Here is a 12,605-nt window from a genome sequence, read left to right as displayed (position 1 = left end):
TTTTTTGGAGCCTTTGTGACCCCTTTTTCAATAACATAGGTATGTTGTTAAAAAAAGGGGTCGAGCAAGACTCTGAAACGCATTTAGCTTTTAGTTCTAGTCTTCCTGTTGGTTAAACAAAGCATACCTAACAGAGGATCGTGACTGCATATCGCCACTTTCTACACAGATATACTCTGTGATATTGAACCTGCCATCATCTCCCGGTGCAGCACAGATGCCAAGTGTGAGCAGGGGAATCGCTTTGAAGTTAAGACTAACAGTGACCTGCAACTCAGCCGTGCTGGACAAAAGGATTTCTTTTTGAAGTACGCATGAACAGACTGCAAACGATTGAGACAGCCGCACTTCAACGTCGGAGCCCACACAGAGATGGAGCGAGACGTCGCCCGTGAGCTCAAGAAGTGGTGAGTATGATCTTGCTTGGAAGCGCAAACACCTCAGAAGGTAACTGCCACACTTTGCACTTTATGGCTTATATAAAGCATTAGAGGAACATTCAGTTTACTGACCACAGACATTCTGGGACTACTAGCAACTGCCCACTGAACTGGATCTGATCAACAGGGCTTTAGACAGCCACTTTAGTCTTATTTTATTTTGGCACTTATTATTTTTTTTTTTTTACATCCCTTCCTATATATCTTTTCTCTCTCTCTCATTGTACTAGTGCACTTTAAACTTGTAAAACTTTCATGAAGCAATACATATATTTTAATTTGATATTTGTACATGCTGAAAATATATGGGCTACATATAAGTTACAAACATCCATATAAATATCTATATATCCTCATATTTTGAGCTATTCACATAAATATGCAATACTGATATATCACTGCATATATTTTTAATTATTTAATTTTACACTATAACAGCACAGTATACAGTTAGAAAATGGTCTAAGGAGTAGACTAATCTCTTCTTCAAGGTAAATACTGACTAATCAGTACTTCTTAAAATTCCCTCAATGTCCTTCATGCTGCTGCTATTTGTGTGGGAGAGAGGGGATCGGATTTCTTCATCTATATGTGATGTTTGGGAAACATCAAAGTAGCTAGTCTTCACCCATTCTGGTGCTGACTTCAGAGTAATCTGACAATATTTGGATCTGTTATAGATCAATATATTCCTTAATCCTCTTGTATACACATATGATTGCTAAATCTGAAAAGTTACCTGAAATGACAGTGACTATTTAGCCCAGAAAAGTATTTGGCTTCTGTTAAAAAGTATCATAAATAAATTATACTGCTGACTACATTATTTATAGCCATTAATTCTTAATGACAACTCGCTTTAACATATTCACTTCTAATATTAATTTTCTAAAATATAGAATGTAAATGGATGTGTTAGTAGAAATTATGTTTTATATGACTTGGGAACTTCTTCCTTAAATATAATATAGAAAAATCAAGTTTTTATATATTAATTTACTCTTCTGTATGGGCCTTTATTTAGTGTTTGTTTACTTTTTGAGACCAAGCATATCCCTAGTAGTAGTAAAAATTATGAATCCTGATTTCATAATTTTTATCCTCTATGTATGAAAAACCATTAAAACTGAGTTTGAACATTTGAAAACTTAGTACATTTTTGTTCAGGTTATCATATAATGTAACATTGCCAACTTTGGCTCTTTCATTATAAGCCTCTTTTCATCCTAAGATTGCTGTGACAGATCTGTTAAGTCTCATTGGGTTTCGATTTAAATAGGCACTGTCACTTGTTCACATGTTGTAGGAAGTTTTGGTCAATTGAGGAAAAGTTTTTGATAAGTGGGTTCTCTCCCAGCTCTCCCAGTTGCTATATTTGGTCAGGGTTTCATGTATTACTCATTCACTCCATAGTATTTTTTAGTGTATAATAAAAGTTATGTTTTCTCTTGACTTGTTGTACCATATCATCATTAGGTCTCCTCTGTGCCCCCATATAGTATAAATCCTGTTTGTGCTCCCATGTAGTGTTTAAGCCCCATATTACTCTTATAACATGGCTCCCCTCAGTGCCCCTATATCATAGTTAGGCTCCTCTATGTCCCAATGTAGTAGTTATACCTCTTACCACTTCCTCCATATAGTAGTTAGGCTCCCACACTGCCTAAAACATGAAAAAAGCAATACTCACCTGATATACTGCTCCCCTGTAACATTGCTCCTCACTCTGATCTTTCAGTCCAGGCAGAGTGAAACAGAAACTCTATATACACCTACACTTGCTATCCCCCACCAATGACCACAATCAAGTAGTATCAAAAGACATCTTTATTATTCAACACAAGAAAAATACAAAGTAACAAAATTAGAAAAGGATGCAACCCCTAACCCCTAACCCCCCCCCCCCCCAAATTGCATGGGTATCCCTGGCCGATCACTAGCACAGTATAACAGTATGCACAATAAACTATTTAATATACCTCCATATATCTATATAGGGAATGCTAGTACCATTATTATATAACATGTGCAATCACCGGCATCATAACATTAAGGAATCGCATTACCTGTTCCTTGCATACTGTCAGCGGCCATCTGGGGACTCCCGTGCCCCCTCAACTGACGTTTGTTTCTTGGGCTAACCCACTTTGTCAGGAGGTGAAACAGAAACTCTCCCTGCACCAGAAGTCTCAGCAGCCCCTATTTGGTAGTGTTAACTAACTGTGTATGCATCTTAAAAACGCACTCACAGTTCAAAGCTGAGCTTGCCCCCTTTTACTATAATCCTTATAAACTTTACATTACGCTCATGTTTTCTCATTTGTTTTAAGATAGCAAACAGACATTGAAAAGTAAAAATATATATTTCTATTCAGAGTCTTTTCATACATGTGCCCCATTATAGACACAGTCATGTAACTCAGCTGTAAGGCTTGCTTCTTCATATGCATAAGTGTATAACGATATGTAGTTCTTTATGTATGATATGCAAATTTCATGCATCATAGCTAATTTCAGCCAAAGAAGAAGGCGTATTGCTTCAGAACATTCAACAGACTTATCTACAGCTGAACATATTTTTGGACAACTCATGTTTGTCGTGAAAACTAATATTAAGATTTACATTTCTTACATCCTTTCATTTGCATATGTGATGTAAGAAAGTATTTATAAAAAATGTAGATCTATGTCAGTACTTGTGGGTGTATGTGGAATCATGAAGGCAATAATCTGAGAATAGCTTGAAACACTGGTTTTAAGGTCCCTGCATATGGAAACTTTAAATATACAGACCATGTACAGTGGTCACTGTGCCTTCTCTAATGTATTATAGAACTGTAGGCACTAGTATAAAGGTATAATGACACGCAGATTTGTTGCACAAACTATGACGCCGGCACCATTTATCTGAAACAACCTATTTTAGAAGAAATGCAGAAATGTTTGCGACAAACCTGCATGTTAGGTAAGCTTAGATAATCTTATCCTCCCCTACAATATTTGGATATGAGGGGAGATTTATCAAAGCCTTTGTAGAGGAATAGTGGTGCAGTTGCCCATAGCCACCAAAAAAAAGCCTCTGAAAGATGAAAGAAACAATCTGATTGGCTGCTATGGACAGTTGCACCACTCTTTCCCTAAACAGGTTTTAATAAATCTCCTTCATGGTGTTTTTCTGTTTGATTGTGATGTTTTAGTTTCTCTAAATAGGTTTTTCCAAAGGATTTTAAAACGCACGTGGGCATATGGCACGTGGGCATATTATTTTTATTCTTTATTACATTATTTTGTAAAAAAAAATAGGAAAAGGGGGGTGATTTAATATTTTAATAGGGAAGGGGTTAATGAACATGGAGCGGTAGATCGCCGATCAGACGACAGAGACGCAGGTGAGGACCATCCCATCGTCCGGTAAGCTGATTGGGACATCGCGATTTTGTCGCAATAGTCCCGATCAGCTCCACTGAGCTGCTGGGATTATTTTACTTTCGCTTTCGACACCACCATCAATATTGATTGCAGCGTCTAAAGAGTTAATGCCGCGCTCCGCATTAGTTGTGGGTCCTGGCCGAGACCCACCAGGTTTAACCAGTTCTCCGCTGGTGAGAATGGTTTAAACCTGTTAAACTGGACTAGGGCATACAGGTACGCCCTGAGTCCTTAAGGATCGGGGATGCAGGGCATTTGCATATGCTCTGCGTCCATAAGTGGTTAATGTTGCAAAGCAAAAAGTAAAAATAAATTACTTTGTCAAAATGTATAGAATTTCTGATGCATAAAATTAGGTCTCTCTACAGGATGTTCAATATGCAGTAGCTAAATACAGCACTTGGTAGCTAAGCACATGCAGTAGCTAAGTACAGCACTTGGTAGCTAAGTACATGCAGTAGCTAAGTACAGCACATCTTCAGTCAAGTCCCATTGAAAGTGAATGGGTCAGCAGTCAATAATATGCGCTGCACATGTGGACTCCATTCGCTCGTTCTTGTGATTGTTGGGCTTCCAGTGGTCAGACACCCCAAACAGATACGTGTCACATATCTTATGGATAAATCATTAGTTTGAACATTTAGACAACATCTTTAACTGAAATCCCATAGCAGATCGCTTCTTCAAACACTGCCTTACCACGCCTTCCTATAAACACAACTTCCATGACCACCTTCCACATGTACCCACCCCCCGCTAACAATGTTGGGCATTTCCCACTTTGGCCTCCTTTATTGTGGTGTATTGCAGAATTTGCTTTGTTGTCAGAAACTGTCCGAACACATAGCAGTGTCTTGTTAGCGCCTTACTATTGTTACATTAATTTCCTGTCCCCATCTAGCAAATTACCTCTCTGAGTTTAGACTTCTGTCCCAATAATTAGCTATCTGTTCGACATGAACCATTACCACTTGTCAGCACTTCACAGATGTATCAGTCTCCATGCTTAATCAGCTTTCTAAGCCAAATTCACGTGCAGTCTTTAAAAAAAAATGAAAAAAAAATGATTCACTATGCTAAATATAGGATCCAAAATATAGGAACTGCCATTCAGTGACATAAATGCCTGAAATCTGCATCTCAAAAAAGAATCTTTTAGAAATATGTTGATACATCTGTATAGCAATAATAAATACCTTGCAAGACATTTAAGAAACCTTTCCATTATGTTAAAATACATTGCTCCGTGTAGACTGTCAACATTGTGAACTGTATGCAGAAATATTTCAAACTGCACTCAATCTACTTGGGATTGTTCTTTCTTCACTACAAACAAATTCTGTAATTACTTCGACGAAAATGCCATGTCTCTATTCTACAGGAACTAGCATGCATGCAGTGTGCCTATGTGCTGAAATAAATGAACACTTCATCACATTACACAGTCTCATGAGCAGGCACAATTCCTCAATTCAGTAACTCTTCATGCTCTGCTGCATTGTCTCTCTCCCTCTCTCTTTCTGTGCTCTACCCAGCTGCACAGCTAAAGCCTTAATTCTACATATAAGTGCCTGATGGGAGTTACACTCAAAACGGCCTCTCAACCTAAGAGCTTCGGCACCAGGAAAACATGTATCTCTCTTTATATGATATCCTATTAGATAAAAAAAAAGGTATGGAATGGAGTGACTAAGAGCATAAGGAGTAATACCCATTCCAGCTCACATAATATTTTTAGTTAAATATTTTAACTTTTCTTAGCCTTGCAACTCTAATTATGTTATACTTAAAAAAAAAAAAGAATATATATATATATATATATATATATATATATACATACAGACCAACACAGGAGTAGATAACACAAGTAGTAGTTTAATAGACCAAACTACTGTTGTTATCTACTCCTGTGTTGGTCCGTTCAGCTCGTTCCCTTCTCTGAGGCTTGTCTACTATTCTTCCACTATACCAGTGCAGGAGGGCAGTAGAGCTGTGGAAGGATCGTACTCGCTCCACATACTTTTTTCCATAGTTGTGTGTGGGCTGCACAACATGCTGGGGTAAGCGCAAACCACACCATGTGATTCCTATTACCTTGCTGGTTTACACTATGGAGAACTCTCTCCTTGTCTCCAGACAAACTTATCAGATTAATTTTCTTATCTTCAAAAGGACATCTGAAAAATGTGCAACCTCTGTCCATGTCAGGAACTTTCCAGAGGAAGATAGGTTTTCTATGGGGATTTGCTCCTACTCTGGAGAGTTCCTGACATGGACAGAGGTGTCAGCAGAGAGCCCTGTGGTCAGACAGAAAGGAAATTCAAAAAGGAAAGAACTTCCTGTGGATCACACAGCAGCTGATAAGTACTAGAAAGATTAAGATTTTTTTAATAGAAGAAATTTATGAATCTAATATAAATAAAGACAAGAGAGGAGAGAGCACTTTAAAGGGTACCTCTCATCAAAAAAACTTTTGATATATGATAGATTAATGTATGCAGAATAACTTCACAATTGCATGTTATTAAAAAATATGCTTCTTTCTATTTAATTTTCGACTTTGAAGAAATGACCACTAGGGGTCTCCCTTCCAGTCCTGGCAGCAAGCATTTCAGACTCATGCTGGAGTCCTAAACACTACGAGCTGCCAGCCTGCTTTGTTCACAAAGGAGAACACTCAGAGCTGCCAGCCTGCTTTGTTCACAGCCTGTTTGGCTGTGAACAAAGCAGGCTGGCAGCTCTAAGTGTTTAGGACTCCAGCATGAGTCAGAAATGCTTGCTGACAGCACTGATCGGGAAAAATACAATAGAAAGAAGCATATTTTTCATTAACATGCTATTGGAAAGTTATTCAACATTCATTAATCTAAAATATATCAAAAGTTTATTTGATGAGAGGTACCCTTTAAGGGCATATATCATCTGGACTGGAGTGCGGCCAAACCTCGGTACCTATCTTCATATCTCCTGCGGGGTGCACACATACTAGCATGAAGTATCGGAAAAATTAAATAAAGAAATACGTAGGTGCCCTCACCGCTCAGAGGAGACAACTGCATGTAGGGGTCCGGTTCACTGGGAGCTGGATCTCAGGCTCTGCCTCCGCCACACTTCCTGCGCCTATGCTGAGATCCAGCTCCCCGTGAATCGGACCCCTACATGCAGTTGTCTCCACTGAGCGGTGAGTGCACCTACGTATTTCTTTATTGAAATTTACTAATCTGTTTAACTTTCTGGCACCAGTTGATTTAAAAAAAATGTTTCCCAGTGGAGTACTCCTTTAATGTTTCACTGTAGTTGTCTCTGTGATCTGTTTCACTTAGCATTGAACTTCCATGGAGCAGTGTTGTTTGTGGGTTGTCATTTTGAGATATGCGAGATGTTGTAATAGAGATGAGCGAGCCGAACCTGTTGAACCTCAGATCAGTCAGAACTTTCAGAAAAGTTTGCATTTCATTTAGCCAAATCTAGTAAAATGGCATGGATAAGGCTGGGATCACATATACTGCTACAATGTTCCAAAGCAGTATACAGAAAGGACCGGCAAAATCTTTCTCATTGTCAAGCGTGCCAGTTTTTTTGTAATGGCACAGGACTAGGTGGAGACAATCATGGAAACCTCTTTTATGTGAGTTTGGTAAACACATTGGGGTATATGTATCAAAACCTGTTTACAGGAAAAGTTACTGAGTTGCCCATAGCAACCAATGAGATTGCTTCTTTCATTTTTGAAAGGGCATCTAAAAAATGAAAGAAGTGATCTGATTGGTTGCTATGGGCAACTCATTAACTGTTTTCTCTAAACAGATTTTGATAAATCTCTCATTAGGTTTAGTCTCTACCATGAGGCGTATAGGGGCAATACCTAGTACTTCTGATGAGAAGAAGTTTTTAATATTTCTCAATTGACATTTTGCTCCCTTTTCTTCCATTTTCTAATATAAAGTCTAGATCATTTTCTCTACAAAAAGTGTTGTTGCAATGGGGATTGGTGTCATAAATGGTTAGTTAACATTGTCCTTCTTTAACCAAATTTCCAAAATTATTTGTTAAAAAAAGGTTTTTTTTTTTCTACAAGTTTACAGATTTACAGATGAATATTTCCTGTTTCATGTAGGCTCAGAGCTCACATGGCAGAGCAAAGCATTTCAAGTGGGCTGCTTTGAAACTATCCCTACTATCAGAGGGGACAAATACAAAGGATTATCAGGCAGTCTCTAATGTGTGTCAGGTTCTGTTGTTAGGAATGTATAAGTAACCCCTACTTATAGGTGCTTGTTATAAATTCAGAATTATAGCCAAGAAGATGCTAGAAAACAAAACTGATTGAGATGGTGTTAAAGAGTTCACATACGGTGACACAAAGAATTATTATATCTCTATAAGAGCCATAGAATCTCAGTGAGTAGAAAAAAAGGCACTTGGATATGAGTCAGATATATGTATATATATATATATATATATATATATATATATATATATATATATATATATACCATTACTCAGTTAAATATTCAGTGCTATGTGGTAACATATATTATTACTGGGGAAATTCAGGGCTAAGAGTTCTACAGTGATATGCAGTTAAAGTGAGTGTCAGTTAAACAGTCCCCACTAGACAATAAATTTCCTATGGAATATCTATATGAAGGCCCTTTAATGAAACATATTGGTATCGGCACACAATAATGAATTGTACATTTTTAACCCTTTGGTAGTAAATATTAAACATGTAAAGTGCTTGAATTACCGTATGTCTATATTTATATATAAAAAAGTGAAATTGTGTTTTATTTGTCTTTTGTCCCCAAAAAGTAAGCAGAGCTACCAATGAAAACTGCAACTTTTTTGCACAAAAATAAAGGGAGAGTGAACAAAAGTTTGATTCTGCTGGCTCACCGAATTGAGGAAAATTTTTTTTGTTCCGACCAAATTAGCTCTGTTCAAGCCTGTATCTCACCAATAGCACTAAACATGTGTATAACACTGTCTAAAAGCCCTATAGAACACTGCTAGGTCACATAGGAGTGTTTATATGAACTTCTGAGCTGTTTTATGTTCAAAGTTACAGCAACATGTATGGGTATATGTAAGTGAATGGTACCAGGTGGTAACTAACAGGTTGAATATACACACACTGCACTAGCAGACCTTTTAGGCTTTTTTAAATAAATGTTCAAAAATGATCCCTTTATTTGGAGGTAGATGCCTGGCAGTGTTTAAATGCACAGAGGTTATGATGGAAGCTCATGTCAAGATGGTTTGAAAAATTACCCCATTTTGGTGTCTAGCAACAGGATTGTAAGTGCACAAGGTTTCTTTTCACAATACATAAAATAAAAAAACAAGCAAACAAAAACACTATCGCACTTAATTTCCAGGTAAAACAGTTTTTACACTGACTGAACAGATACAGAATGTTCTCTGCAGTGCTGCTTTACCACAGTTATTATATATGTCTGGTCCTCCTACTATCTGTGTTGGTCACTTTGTCTTGTGATTTGCCTAGAACAAATCTCCCCCAAAATTCTCATTCTCCTGAACTGATTTTCTCATGTTTATTTATGGAATTGTCACAAATTGGGGTTTCACTCTTGTGACACACATACCTATCATTAAGGTCTGGGGTCCATTGACCAGTGTCTCATCTAGTATGGTGGAAACCTCATTCCCATGGAGATAAACAGAGTTTCCTAGAGTAAGGAAACAGTTAAGGTCTTGGTGTTCTGCTTTTTCCATACCTCCCATAGAATTGCATTGGAATTAAGAAAACAGCATTGCACAGCACAATGGTTGTTGTGTAACTCATTGGGGACGTATACAAAAACTTAAACTAGGCAGTCTTAGATTGTACCAGAGGCTCAGACTGTTTGGAAATTTAGTTTATTTTATACGGTGTGCTTAGTCTATACCACCTCTAAAGTGGTTTAGTTAAGGACTGGGTTATTTAGGCTCAAATTATTTAAAATTGACAAAATGTGAGTCCCCCCCCCCCCTTGCCCACCCTTCTCTTGAGACCACAGTACTTTTTAAATCAGTGCATATGGCACAAAAAGGCAAAATAGTTATTTTGAAAATGAACACACTGCCATTTTTTTTAACCAATCTGGTGCAGTTTACACAAAAAAGACAAATTTAGTTTTGAATATCCCTCCCTACCTATATATCACAGGGACACACATTCCTCATACCTTTATTGCATAGTCTGCTTATTCTGTGGATATGACACAAATGGTTAAGATGGAAAAAGTCTTTTAAAGAATGAATATTGATCTGTTTATCCTTTTATGGCTGTATTGACCATATTCATTTTATTCATTGTATTCATTTTGTCTGATTATTACCTCCCCTGTTATGTTTAGTTTAGGCCAATCTGTTATTGACTCAATTTACTAATAACTGATTCACATACAATCGTTTTCTCTATTTGTAGAACTGAAGAGCAGCCCCTACTGTCATTCATTTGTTGTAAATCACTATAATATTCTTTATAGAATGCACATCATATTACTGTTTTTTATCTTATCAATGGTAGAAAAGCGGAATGTGTTGTAAGTACTTGACAAGATGTCTACTCTGTGGCCATCTTCGGCCCTGTAACTAGGATCCAACCCTTTGAACAGGTTTCTGTCTTTTGTGACCATATATTCGTTCTGAAACATAGTTCCCAGTTACATAGACCTTTGACCATGTTCCAATTCCATGATCATGTGTCTTTCATGTCTCTGTGTGTTAGTTCTGTTACCATCTTTAGTCTATTGGCCATATTGCCATCCTTGTTTTGGGTTCCAGTCCTGTCTTTATGCCCGTGGTCTGTTTTCACTATTGTTCTTGGCTTTCATCTGGTGATTATTTAAGGGAATTCGACCTAGGGAATTACCTTAAGAAAAGTCCATACCTCCATGTGGGTGTTTAGGGAGATAAAAGAGATCCTTAAAGGAGATCTGTAGTGCAATATAACTTATCCCCTATTTGAAGGATAGGGGATAAGTTATAGATTGTGGGGGGTCCGAGCGCTGGGGCCCCCGGGATCTCCTGGACAGGGTCGCAGCAGTATGCTGGAAAGGGGGCGTTCCATCGCCACATGACGCAGCTGCCAACACCCCCTCCATGTACCCCATAGAGATACATGGAGGGGGCGCGTCAGCCCCGGCTTTCTGCTGGGGACGAAACTTCACTTCCTGCAGACTGCCGTGGCCCCATCCAGGAAATCCCGGGGGGCCCCAGCACTCCGACCCCCCGCAATCTATAACTTATCCCCTATCCTTTGGATAGGGGATAAATAATTTTGCACTGGAATACTCCTTTAACACTAAGCAATGTCTTATAATCCATTCATTAATAATATGCATGTTATGATATCAGAAATGATGGTTTCTTAAAAACATCACAATATTACTCTCTGTGTGGCAGTGATACAGTCTCATGCTCACAGGTACTTCTCATTCTTCTTAAATTAATCATATCTCATCTCATAGAATTACTCTCCTACTCTTTTATGATTGTTTTCCCCTCCAGCCAGGACCAGCTTGTCAATTATCTTTATTTTAATAGAGCAAGTTTTGCTTCATGTCAATCAATATTGATTGACATGAAGCACAAACCATCTATTCTAAAATACATTCTGGAGTCTGGACCATATTCAGCGTAACACTCCCACCAATTTATGCAAAAGCTCTTTTGAAGAATAAGAAGGACTTCAGGTCACTAATTGGATAGATTGGCAGTAATGGAATCTTATTCTCATAAGAAAAGTCATCCACCATATATATTTAGAACTTTATTAAGGAGAGAAAAGTTAATTAATCATTTGTCAGAAATCTCGTCTTGAAAAGTTGTCTGTACCCTAATAAAATTGTTTTGGTTTTAAGGTAAATGTTCCTATTATTTTCAATTCTTAAGAATATCAGATGTCATCGCAAGGTTGTATATACAGAATGCTATATAAAACTTATCTTACATATATGTTACTTTTTTCTTTTTTTATATATAACATGAAAACTTACATTTTCTGTAAAAAAAAAAAAGAAAATACAAGATTGGTTTGTTTATCTGTAGTGTTTTTCTTCCTTCTCCTGGTCAACACGCGGAGCCCATTATGGGCTATTCAGTGTTGTAAACCTGAAATACTCTGTAGATGCGAGAATGAATGTGAGATTCCTTCTTGCTTCAATAAAAATATTGATTATGCCATTCATTCGGTACCTCAAGAGAATGATGTTTCCTTTTGTTTGCTAGTCAAATTGTTCAAAATAATTCTTGTACACTCCCTTAAGAATGTCTGAGAAACCCTATAGGATGGGAGCAACAAAACATACTGAAACCAAACATTGATTTTGCTGCCTGCCTGTATGTCCCAGTGTTTATCAGATTTCTTCCCTGCTGATGCTTACATGTTTAGTGACTGAGTCTTTGTGTACATATTGAAGGGAATTCATCAATACTTGTCTACTTTTTTTTTTTTACTATTTTAGTCATGAAAAGTTGCCTTGTTTGTTTTAACTCCCTGCGCCAAATTTATGAAAACTTGCTCGTCCCTTGATGAATTTTGTGCTCGGGAACATTACTGAAAAATTACCTCCCAGCATTTTACACCTGTTCAGGCACGGCGAGTAATTCTATAATCATCTGTCCCTGTCTGGGGATTGAACCCAGAACCTTATGGGATGAGCTAGTCAAAAAACAGATCATGTGCCTTGTACACCGCTATATCTTCTTTAAATAGAATTGTTTCAG

At 37.6% G+C, this 12,605-nt stretch overlaps 1 protein-coding gene across 2 annotated transcripts in view; it reads left to right on the top strand.

The window, feature by feature from the left end:
- Window positions 1–12,605, top strand: part of LOC130273719 (cadherin-10-like) — a 472,310-nt gene that overhangs the window by 138,003 nt on the left and 321,702 nt on the right. The window contains exon 2 of one of the 2 annotated variants that reach the window (XM_056520964.1): window positions 170–407. The exons of the other annotated variant lie outside the window; for it this stretch is intronic. The gene's annotated coding sequence lies outside the window, so the exon portion shown is untranslated. The remainder of the gene's footprint in view (window positions 1–169; window positions 408–12,605) is intronic. 2 annotated transcript variants of the gene reach the window in all.

Source organism: Hyla sarda, chromosome 5 (genome assembly GCF_029499605.1).
Source record: "Hyla sarda isolate aHylSar1 chromosome 5, aHylSar1.hap1, whole genome shotgun sequence".
In the NCBI taxonomy this organism is placed as follows: Eukaryota; Metazoa; Chordata; class Amphibia; order Anura; family Hylidae; genus Hyla; species Hyla sarda.
The sequence above is the reverse complement of the archived record's forward strand: the minus strand, read 5'-3'. Positions and strand labels throughout refer to the sequence as shown.